Genomic DNA, 12,449 nt, shown 5'->3' on the forward strand with positions numbered 1-12,449 from the left:
AGTGGAAATGAGATTTTTTGGGGGGGTTATTTTTGCATATTGTGCAGCTTCTCCTCCTGCTTGAAAGGTAAAATGAATTGATGGCTTCAACTTGTCTAACCTTTGCGTCTTCATTATGTCTCCACACATCACATCAATGAGATCCGAGAAAATGATCCAAAAAGGCATTTTTCCGGCACGACGCTGTCGCCCCCTTTATGGCGGTGCCTTTTTCAACATACTTTCACACATTCAAATACACTTTTCCAATATTCCGTGTTGCCTGTTCTCACACTCGCCGAGCGTTCTCGAAATAAGACGCTCAGTATGCTTGCTACTCCCAGCACTCGCAGGCAGATATTCTTAAAAAAAATAAATGCTGTTGACAGAGTCACTTAGAGGAGCTGCGAAAGTCGTCTTCGTTTGTGTCTGCAGGATGTGTATTAGACTGCCCCCCAGTGGCCGACTCGTAGAGCTGCAACGTTTGATCCCTAATGGACAATTGGTCGCATTCTACTTGATATATTTGGGCTTTATTTTTCTGGCTCAAAGGGCCCTCTCGCGCTTCGCGTTTGATGTAGCTTAGCGCCGGGACGACTTTGCTTGGCTTACTTGGCTTCCCGCCGCCGCCGCGCGTTTGCCAGCCGCGTCTACAAATGAGGACGCCGGCTCGGCTCGCGGGAGCTGTCGCGCGTTGAGCGAGGGCATCATGGCAGGTGGGCGACGCGGGCCGGCGCGGGCGGCGACTAATCGTCCAATCGCGGCAGGACGGATCACACGCCGCCAGTCGCCGAGAGGACACTGACCAAGACGCGGCCAGAGAGGACCGAACGGCCAGCGGGCGCCTGCTGGTCGCCAGTGGTGGTAAACCGCCGCAGTTCAGTATTTGCACATTTGCTTGTGTTTTGTCCGCTAGCTTGATGCTAAAGCTAAAAGGCATCTTTGTCGCAGTGATGCGAAAAAAGTATTTGCCGCCTTCCGGATGTCTTCTTGAAGCGTGTCCCATCTTCGCCTTCAAAGGAGTTTGCCGGCACGGCGGCGGTGGGGCCGTGGTGCCCCCTACGAGTTTGTTGACCCCTCCCCCATTGGTCGAAAGAGAACATCTGCAGCAGCGAAAGGCTTGTTTTTGCCCGGCTGAGGATGATTCGCTTTTCAAATAGGCAGAGGAAAGCAATCAAGCCTCTCTTGATCCGTAACGCACGAATAAATGTGGGCTTTGTCTGCGCGGCCACCTTCCTGACGCCAATAAACAAAAAGTCCTTCATTTGCCGCTCTTCCCATTTAATCATGCGCAGGCTGCTTGTATTGCCGCCCCCCACTCCCCGCCCGTGGCTGAAAAGTACAAGCGTGTTCATTTATCGTATAGCGAGAGATAAACGCGGTTATTCCTTCCCCCCGCAGGCGTAGCGCAAGCACGCGTCTGATCTTTGCTAGCGCCGGCGTATACAACAAGGATCAGATGATGATTTGCTTGTTGTTTTTTTTCTCTTCTCTTATCGTCTGAATTTCAGTTGAGCGCGGGGATTAGGAGTGCCCCCCCCCCCCCCCCACTCTCTTGGAAGGCGAGACTGGGATGACTTTGTTTGAAATGTGTTTGCGTGGAGGTTGCAGACGTGTTTGGGGCTCATGAATAAGTGATGGCTGTTTAGAGTAGCATTACGCCGCTGCAATATTTATGGCGCACGGCCGGCCGATGACGCGGCCGCAGGAGAAATTCTCCGGCGTTCGCCGGCGTTGAAATATTTAGCGCCGGGCGATGGATGTGCTTGATAAGGTGGCAAACATGAATAATAAAAATCATTTGGAGAAGAGGGAAAAAGCAGCCACGGCGGCAAATCCCCCAAATGACGACGCAACACGGGCGCCGCGCTCTCAACCTTCCAGAGCCTCGGCAAACAAACTTGCTCACTCGCCATCTGTTCAGGATACGTCAGTACGATCGGAGCGCGTCACGGTGAGTCCCTGGTCCGAGTTTGTCAAACTATGAGCCCTGGAATCCGCCCAAATGTCCTCTTCCAACCAAAATGTCCAACTTCCTCTGCGAATTGGGAATGGCTACTTGGTTGCTTTTGTCACAGCTTGAAAACAAAAACAATTGGTGAGAAATGGCTCTTCAAATGGCAAGAAGCCTGCCGCGAGGGACGCTGACGCGCCGCATGGCTGGAGTTGAACCTCGGTGGCTTTTGGACACGGCGTTGGCCATTTCGCTCCATGAAGCGTGTTGTCTTTTCTTACATTCACCACACAAACTTGCCCCTGCCAAAAGCGCCACGTACTGTACTCTCTTTCTCGCACACATTCTTAACACGCCGCGTTGGATTGCGAGCTGCCTAAACTTGTCCGACTTCCAAGTGCGCGGTGGGTATTTCTCTCCCTCCCGATCGACATGACAAGCTGAGACTCGCCACCTTCTCCTTGTCCTTGCCTCGGGCTAAAAAGCGCTGCTGACCTCCAATCCAAAGTGATGCCATCTACGGGGATCCGTTCGTCCCTTTGCGAAGCCGAATTGGACCGACAAGCCGGGCGAGCCCCTCTCCCACGCCTTTCCGCTCAACGTACGTCGCCGGCACCCGGTGCGTGTCGACATGCACGGCAAAGGGCGTCGTTTGTTGGCTTTCTAAATGTCTCTCACCGCTCCCCAAAGCCAAGCTGCAGAACGGAGCCAAAGCGCGACTTCAAGGCCAGTTGAGGAGCAGAGCTGCTCGCAGTTCGTATTATCCACTTGTTGTTTTCTCTTATTGCTAAAAACGACGCTCAGCAATCTAATAAGGTCGACCGCGCTGGAAATGTCCGTGATTCAGCTCCTAAATGCCGCACCGTCGCCTCAACGTTCAAAGTCCTGACGCTTTGTCTGTTTCTGTGTTTGTCAAGACAATAGCGAGCGAGAATAGGATGACTACATTGGAGTCGGACGGTTTTGTCACATTGCGCAAGGAACCGCTCAGCCGCAAAGTGGCACGGGGGAAACGTGATTCACTTGTCAGAAATATTTACAATCTTGAATCTCAGCGGGAAAATAAGGCAAATAGCAAATGGTATTCAAAAGAATCGAAAGTCAACATTTAGCGCAGAGTACAAACACAGACGCGCTCCCCAAGCCCCCGCCGACCCCCCCGCATCCGCGCATCTGCGTGCGACTTTCCCCCCGCCGATTTTGCTGCTAGTTGTTGGCGGCCGGCGTGGCCGAGTGGCCCCTCGCCTCGTCAATAAAGTCATCATTAGGAGCGAAATTGAGTTTGCGCTTGTGTGGGGACAGCTCATAGGATGGGCTGAGCGGAGGATCGGGGGTGAGGGTGGGGGGCGGCCAGACACTGAGGGCTAGATTCGATATTTTGATGGGAGTCAGCTGGATCCGTCTGTGCCAATTTACAAAATGGGGAAAACATTTTTCTTCCACATTGCGCACGCACACACCTGGGAAGTGTCATTTGGAAAAGCAGCGCACTCACACATCCCACATCTTTATGGCCATGTTTTAGAGCACTTCTTTGATGGATTACGCAAAAAAAGGAGAGGGAACATTTTCCTCAGAGTCAAAAGTGAAGAACGTTCCCGGATGTGGCCCAAAAGGAGCGAGCCTACCGGATGTATCGGAAGGGAAGGGGGGAGGAGAGGAGAGGAGGAGGCCATTTCCCCAGTTGGTGCTTGAATTCCATCGCGTTTCTGGCCGTCTTCAGCAAATGGCCACTTCTGTCGTATTGTGTTATCGGGGCTCATCGGACGGCAAGGCGAGCTCTTCCGAACAACTCGGAGCGATAAGCCTGCCACCAGTTGGGGCGACGTGGGCGTAACAACTTGCCAAAAGTCAGGCCTTCAAGATAAAAGCCCACCGCCAGTACAACCAAAATCCGCCCACACTTGGATTTGGATTTGGTGGCATGTTAACGTTGCAGTGCGACTGATGCATCACATTGACGCAAACTGCGTGAACGTGTGCAGGGAGCGCCATTCTAATTAGAAACGCCGACTCGCCAACGGCGCGCACGTCACGTTTGGACACGCGAGCCCGAAACGCCGACTCGCCAACGACGCGCACGTCACGTTGGGACTCGCGAGCCCGATGGGGCTGCTAACGCCGAGGCTCGGCTCGCTCGGAGCTCAGCTGCCGTGTCCGCGAAGCCATCCGTCAGAGTCCACCTGCGCTCTCCTCGGCCGCGTCACAGGGAGCCGCGACGCAGGCCCGGCGAGGAATACGACACAAGGGAGTCAAGATAAGTTACGGCCGTCGGCTCGTACAACAAGCGCGTCGCTCGGGCCGCGGTCGCGCTTGCGACTAACGCGTTGGGCCATGTTGCTTCGGCGACGGACGGCTGCGGCGCCGTACATTTCTTCTGTGTGTTTCTTCAGGGGCCGGCCACAAAATAAAGGGGAGGCCTTTTCCTCCCAGCGGGTCCCGGAAACGGCTCGCGGACTATTTTCGCAAGATGCCGTCCGAGCTGTCGCCTCTCGGGTCTAGTCGGCGAGAGATGCCGAAAAATCGCCGCGTTGCCGGGCCGCCCGACGACGGCCTCGACATACTGTAGAAGGTCGCAAAGTCAAGGATGACTCGTTTGCATAACAATAGATTGAGGCACACGACTGACTCACTTACCGCTGTACTTTTGGTACTTTTGGTTTTTTGGGGGGTTTGTTTGTTGATGGCCCAGAAGTGTTTTTCATACAATGACAGTCATTTCTGTCGTTTGTCTGATGTCTGTTGTGACTTGCGTACAAAACGGGGTCACGTTGCCGCCGTAAAAACAACTCTGCGGTAAACCAAGGACCCCCCCCCCCCCCCGTGTCAGTGTTTGTACTTTCCTCCCGGATGCCTCGTTTTCATGTTCCATTAAACATGAATCCGATGTTGCCGTCCTGAATGACATGAATAATGTGTTGCCTCCAACTCGGCAATCTGTGAATGCGACCATGCTTTAGGGAGAAGGCGTTCGAGTGTTTCTGAGCAGAGACATAGGTTGGACATATTCTTTGACTACCTCTGTGAGTCACGTTTTGCGCAGCGGCCACAGAAACTGGGTAAATCTGTTCTTTTTTTTTTTTTTTCTCTCCTTCCTTCTCCTCAAATGTCCTCAGTGACGCGTAGCATCACTCGCCTTTGGGCGTGCGGCGCCATCTCTTATCTTGCCGGGACTTGGCGGCCCATGGAGTGAGTGAAGTATGGGCTACCAGAACAAAAAGGGTGGGCGAAAGAAAGCGCAAACAAGACAGAAATGATGGCGTCTCTTCTGATATGACTTGCTTGCAACAAGCCTTGGTGTCATAGCGACCATATCAATGATGTACAATCCAATATAATAACATGATAGCGGAAGTAGACAGCCAATGCTGATACGCGTGGGAAAGGCCTCGAGATGGACAGCGCCATCCACTTTGCGGCTAATCTCCCAAATGCAGGCTGAGGGTGCGCATTTATCGGGCGGGCCCATCTCGCGTGAGCAATATTTCACGCAGATATTGCCGCGACACCTTCGGCGGACTCGTTAACACACGGCGCCCTCCCGTTCTGCTCGTACGCACGCGCCCTTGCCGCTGGCTTTACGCTTCTTTACGCCAAAGTCGATATTCCTTTTCTAAAGGACAACCGGTCTTGACAAAGAGCCGATTGGAACGCTGACGCTAGTGATTAGCAACAACGCGTTCGACCTGCGCACTTAGGTCGGAGCGGACAAGAAATCACCAGCGGGTTGCACGCAGGAGGCAAAGAAAAAGGGTTTACCCGCAACAAAGCCCCAAAAGGTGAGCCGCGAGTCCGGCCCGCAGCCTGTTTGAGGGCCTTTTTTCCGATCGTTTCTTCGACGCATCGATCAGATGCTGGTGAAAAGGAAAGCATTTTAGGGGACTCGAACACGACCCCTTCAAAACTCACAGTAGCGTCTTCTGGCATGTTGGAAAACCTTCTGCATCGTGACGTCAACTTGCCTGGACGTGTGACATGTGGCCATCATGACAGGCCTCATACTTTGAGGAACCCCAGCCTGGGAATGCCCAGCTCAAAAGTAACATGTTTACACTCCTTGATGTTCATGGTACCTCATCTGACATTGCTCTGAATCCTTGCATGCGCGTTCGACGTACTTTCTCTGAAGGTCAGTCGCAAAAACACCTTTTGGTCAAGTTCCTTTACAGAACAAAGGTGTTTGAGTTTACCAACCGAATGCGCATTGCCCGGCCTCACAGTAGACGGCTCGCGGTGTTCCACAGGGCTCAATATCGGGTCCACTCTACATCAATGGAAGTAATAGTGACTTTCGGCAATTCCCCGCCAGGGGGCGCCACAGCAAGTCACTCGCATGATTTGTTCCTGTCAAAATTCCTGGTTTGCCACCTGGAATGGCAGATAGATTTAACTTAGGGGCTGTCTGGTATATGCTGACATGAATGGCACGCAATGACTGAGCTTGCGTACCAATACTTTGTCACGCAGCATAAGGCACGCTCCGTTAACTTCCCGCCATACTTATTTGTTGTTTTATTTAAGGCCCAGGAATGTTTTGGAGCAGTCGTAAATGTAGAACGGCAGCCGAGTGATTTCGAACATGAGCGATTTCCCGCACGCTTCCCCTTTGCCTCATCATAGCCTCGACGCACTGCCTAAAGCGCCTTGTTTGTTCTCCTGGATCGATAGGTGGCTGCACACGCACCTTGATCTGCTTATTAAAAACGCAAGTGATGGAGATGTGCACTGAGGAGAGATGGACTGCAATGAGGGGCCATCGATCACTCGGTCACGTCTCACTTCGACGGAGGCGGAACAGGAGCAAAGCGGTCCGTAAGAACAAAGCTAAGAGACCGAAACTGATGCCGACAGCTCGGAAAAGAAAAAAAAAAAGAAAGCAAAAGAAAAAGAAAAGAGTTTGCTTGTGAAACCATGCTTCAAGGAGAAAAGTACACAAGAGATGCTTTTCTATCGAACTGTGTGTGCGCGCGCGCGCGCGCGTTTGGGCCTTAAGCTCCCCGGCGCACTGGCGTGCTAATCCTACTCGTGCTTCCTTCAGCTTTTCTCGTGAAACCACAGACGGTGCAAGGGGAGGTTACAACTTGTTGCCAAGGATTGTTGTGGAAAAACACTGTGCCAAATATACACACGTGGCCCTCAGTCAACTGCGGGGTCGGTCGGACGTGTCTGGCGACCGCAAAGTTCCGTCTTGGCACAGTCCCATTTTGGAGGAGTAACGGCCGACGGATATAGGGTACGTTCAAACAGAATACAAGGGACTATTTAAGAAGAAATAAGCGGATGGGAGATCAGCACAGCTTTTGCGCTGAAGACAAAGACGAGACGCTGAATCTCGCCGCGTCATGTCAATCGTGCGGGAGAGAAACGCCAACGAGTGCCCTCATTCCCTGGAGCAATCGCAATAGGCGGGTGCGCCGGTGCTTTGTACAATGATTAGGAGGGAGGAGTTTATTCAATTGCAGTCTCCCAGTCTGGATGCCATTCGCTCGCGCAACAACGCGAACACCTCGACCGGAGACGGCGCTTCGTGTGGCGGCGTCAAGAGCGTTTGTGACGAAAAGGAAAAATTGGTTTCTTCAACCGGTTTTGAACATTTCTTTTCAAAAGGGGTTCGCTTGCAATATCGCTGCGTTATTAAAATTGGTGTCAATTGAGCCATTGGGAACCCGAGTGGGTCGACATGCCGTGGCACTGGAAGTGATTAACAGGAATACAGTAGCACATGTGACTATTGTCCTATTTTCTGCTCCGTGTGTGCTGGAGTCGCACTTTCAGGATCACAATTACCGTGACGTCTACGTGAATTTGCGTTAGCTGGTCCATGTCATTTCACATTAGATGTGAGCATTAAGCTAGGGGACACAAACTCGGCCATTCATTTGCCGGAATCGACGCACGTTCATCTGGCGCATTTCCTAAGTTGTGGAGAAAGCGTTCAACAGACGGCCTTGCGTGCCTGCGTGCCTGCGTGCCTGCGTGCCTGCGTGCCTGCGTGCCTGCGTGCCTGCGTGCCTGCGTGCCTGCGTGCCTGCGTGCCGCAGCCTTTCCACTAGAGTGGCAACTCTTGGCGTTTGCCACTAATTGCTGCGCTCATTTGTGTTCTACCGAATGCCCCCCAGATTTCCATCGTGGCATCACGCTTGGGACCGATCTCTCCCTTATCGGGCTGCGGCAGCCCGGCACGCGCAGCAGCCGCCTGGCGAAATAAGACGAGCGCAGACGTCTCATATTCCGAGCGATGACTTTTGAGCGAGAAAATTGCTCAAAGACAAGCGCCAACCGAGAAAGTATTGAGCCTCCCTTTTGTGCAACAGACCCCCCCCCCCCTTGCTCTCCCTCACTTGATGTCCTCCTTTTTTCACCATCATTTCCTTCCTGTCATTTCCATATAAAAGCTCAGTATTGTGCAGAGGCAACATTGATTTGTACGTGAAAAAGCATCAACGTCAATCCACTGGGCATGTCGGTGTAATGGAGAGGAACAGCCCATCCTGATGATGATGATGATGATGATGATGACGATGACCAAGAATGCATTCACAGACCATTTCCGCCATACATGACGAAGGAGGAAAGACGCTCCTGCGTCAAAGTGTAAAAAGATCCGGCACTTGTCACTGCATCCGCCACTGTCACTGAGTCGCCGGCCACGAGGTGGTAAGGCGCTCATTTTCCTTGGCACGAAGGTGAGCGAGAGCGGACCCGTCTTGCAGTCCGTGAAGCTCGGACCCGTCTTGCAGTCCGTGAAGCTCGGACCCGTCTTGCAGTCCGTGAAGCGCGACTCTAATGCGGCCCCGTGGATCGTGTCCGACTTGTGGCCCCTACCCGGATCGTTGGGAAATTCATCCCCCGACCCCAGTTTCTCTTAGCAGCACCGCATTTAATAGAGCGAGGTCATCATGGGTAGAGCCACGAAAAAGGGTCTCAAGAACCCAAAAGACATGGGAAGTTTGCCATGTTGGTCTGAAGTGGCCATTTGGAATATTTCCAGGGGTCTTCAAAGAAAAGGCAGCCTCCGAGGACAGCCGGACGCAGCAACGAGGCCTATCCGAAAAGTGGCGAGAAACCGCGCCCGAAAAGACACGGCGCGTCTGCCATTTTGTTTCGAAGCAGCCATTTCCAGGGTTCCTTCCCAGAAAAGTGGGCGGCTCCAAAGCCATTTTTCTCTTATTAGGCATGTGTCATGTCATGAATTCCCAAACAAAAACTCCCCCCGCAGACGTGTACTGGATAGGTTTGACAATAAGACCCCCCATCCCACTTTTGATAGTGTGAAATTGCTCTCCTCGTCCCCACGGATGTTTTGGAGGAGCGTGAGCCAGACCCGTAGGTGTGCGTCACGGCGCTTTTGATCGGGGCCTCTCTGAAGGCCACCGATAACGCCTCCCGCGGGCCACGTGACGAAGCTGCCGCGTATTTGCCGCACTTGAGGCAAGAGTGACATGCAGAGCTGGTGGTATTTGCGGCCCAAAAGTGCTCCAGCCCGCACAAAAGCGCCAATTTTAGGCTCAATTTGCATCGGCAGTCAAGCCGCCTGCCTCACGGAGAGCCTGACGAAAAAGCGGCCGCACGCGCCGATTTCGCGTGTGAGACTTTGAAATGGAAATGGCGCGAGTGGATGAGCTGCCAGGTGCGGCGACAGTGTGAAGGATGGTGGGTGGATAAACAGACACTATGTGGCTAATGTTGGCGCGACATCACCAGCCACTTAAGTGCCTCTCTATACATGCAGATTGCATGCAGACTATTTGCACAAAAGCCACATCGGGAAACAGCTTCACGCACCGGCACTTTCTCTTTTTTTTTTTTTCCCGTCCCACCGTTGTGAAGAGGCGAGAGACCCGACACACAAGCGAGGCTTTGACAACCCGCCGCTGGCTCGGATCTGATAACGACACCGCCGACAACAAGAATGCGGGACATTCAAAGACAAGAAAAAAAAACATTCCAAACGTTCCAATATTTCCCAAAAATCCCATCAAGAAGTGGATGACAATAGAATGGAGAAGAAATACAGTAAATAATACTAATGGGAATAAGGCAATGGCCATATGAATTTCTTCTAAACTGAACTTTCACTCAAATGTCAACACACGAAGCTGCTGTCTAAAATGTCATCTCATGTGTTGTCTTTGCTACGTTGATTCCAGCGGCGGCTGGTCGAAGGCGAAAAGCAGCGTTTGAGCGCCACGGCCGACGCGGAGCAGAAATGAGAAGCGGCAAGTCGAGTGCCGGCTCAGAGTTGTTGCGCCTTTATTGGCTTTGCGCAGAGACAAGGACGCGTATGTTGCTCCAACAAGTCGAGGCCGGCGGCCGGCGGCCGGCGGCCGACCTCGCTTCCGCTGCGCAAACCAGGCACACGAGCCGGCTGCTTCCAAGGACCTCGAAAGGAAAGGCAGCACACACGCACGCGCCGGACAAGTGAGAGCCATCAATGACCTTTCCCATGCGGCACTCGAGTCGCCGTCACGCTTGACCGGTGCCCCTCCAAAACGCACAAACGCCAGCAAAACGCCCGGGGCGTTCAACGTCCCAGCAAATTGAGAGCAAATGTGTCCCTCGACTTTGAGACAACAAAGGGGGGTGTTGTTTAAAACACTGGCGAATTTGATTGAGGAAAAAAGGCCAAATGCGTGAAATGAAGATTTCAAATGATGACAACTCCAGCCGCTTTCTTCACCTTCAGCGACCGGGGGGGTGCGAAAGCGCCGAAGGCACACCGCGCTCACCCGGCAACTGTCAATCAAACATCACTGCTACGACCGGGAAAAATGGAAGCTAGTTGGCATGACATGCGCACACTCGCGGTGGACAACAAGGCACTAAAGCGCTCACATCAGCTGCAAGTCCCGGTCAACACGCTGACTTTAAATGATGACCCTCTTGCTCTACCGCCTTCTTACTATAGGTGCGCGTGCACTCATGGCGTACAACAAGGCGCTCTAAAGTGGCAACGAAACCCGAAGCTAACCTTGCTCTTGCGCCCTCTCCCCGTGCTGCGTGTGCACTCACGGCCTACAACGAGGCGTTCTAAAGTGCCAGCCTAAAGTCAAGTCCTGAGCCCCGTGCTGGCTGTCAAGTCTAAAGGTTTTTTTTTTTAAACTCTTCCTCCTTTCTCTCTGTGATGTGTGTGCACTCATGGCAGACAGCAAGGCGCTCTAAAGTGGCCAACGATCCAAATGGAGGATGTATTAAAAACAAAAAAAACAAGAAAACCGAAATGGTGAAAAACAGTTTAACGCTAGAAGTGCACATTTACATAATTCCCAGTCTAAAATTCGCATTTCTCAAACATGCATTGAGAAAAATCTCAGAATTCACTATGCAGGGTGTTAAGAGTATTTCAACTTGGTTACTTCCCACCACTGCAGAAATGTGAGTTTGTGCTGAATAGCACAAGCCACACACGCTAGCTGGGTCACAAGACACATTAGCATGGCTAGCATTAGCAAGCTGTCATTAGTTTATGTTTAGCGGCCAAAAGCGACACGGATGCCCCCGCGACTGGCATCGGCGCTCCCCGCCGGTGGCCGAACATAGAAAAGTGCTCAAGCTAATGAAGATGGTCGCCGTGAAGAATCCTCCGCCGATGGCCTGCAGACAGGCGAGGGGCTCCATGTCGCAGTCGGACACAATTTCTTCATTTACATATAGCATGCTCTTAGATGAATAATGGAAAATAGCGGATGCCCCGGAGGAAATGAAAGTTTAATGTTTACTGTATCTTATTAATCCCTCCAGCCCCCCCCACACACACGCACACATCCCACCCTCTCTCTCCTTTCGCTCAACGCTTGCCGAGGACTCGCCCACGCTGAGAGAATCAATTACAAGCGCGGGGATGCAAAACATATTGGTGTTGAAGCACTGTGTCATCATTAAAATACACAAGCCTCACCGAGAGTGACGGCGCATGCTAATGTGGCTTTTTGTCAACCCTCCTCCGGTTGCCTGCAAGACCGCAACACTTCCACCCGATTACGGCGCTTAGGAGGCGCTTTCGGATCAAATCAAGCAACTACTACAAGTCGCTCTACTACGCCTAAAGGAACAAGACCGGACTTTCCGTCGGGGGCCGCTTGCTACAGCCGAGCTCCGGCCAGGCACTCGCCAGACTAGAAATTGTTACTCAAAGGTGTCTTGTTGGGTTGACTTGTTTTGCTACGTGTTGTCTGGTCGGACTAGCTTGGCGTCTGGAAGTGATTAGCGCCTTCCTATTTCCATGACTTCCACGGGGAAAAGCGGTGTGAGCTTCCGCAATCATCAAGACGCGAGTATCGCGAGTCATCGAGCGGCGCTAACAAGCGCATGTGTTGAGGTCCGACACCTGTCTTGCAAAACTCTTAGTTAGCTAGCGCACTCTGATTAGCGTCGCGCTTGAGCGGGCTGGAGGTCACGAAAACAAAGACAAAACATGCAGCCAGCCGACAGGCGACTTTGCAAAGTGGGGGCGGGGGGGGGTGGAAGAGGTCGACTGGACGCGGTATTGCCGACAAGTGGGTCGAAACGGACGAAG

Source organism: Filicampus tigris, chromosome 20 (assembly GCF_054856515.1).
Source record: "Filicampus tigris isolate MCC_2025a chromosome 20, RoL_Ftig_1.0, whole genome shotgun sequence".
In the NCBI taxonomy this organism is placed as follows: Eukaryota; Metazoa; Chordata; class Actinopteri; order Syngnathiformes; family Syngnathidae; genus Filicampus; species Filicampus tigris.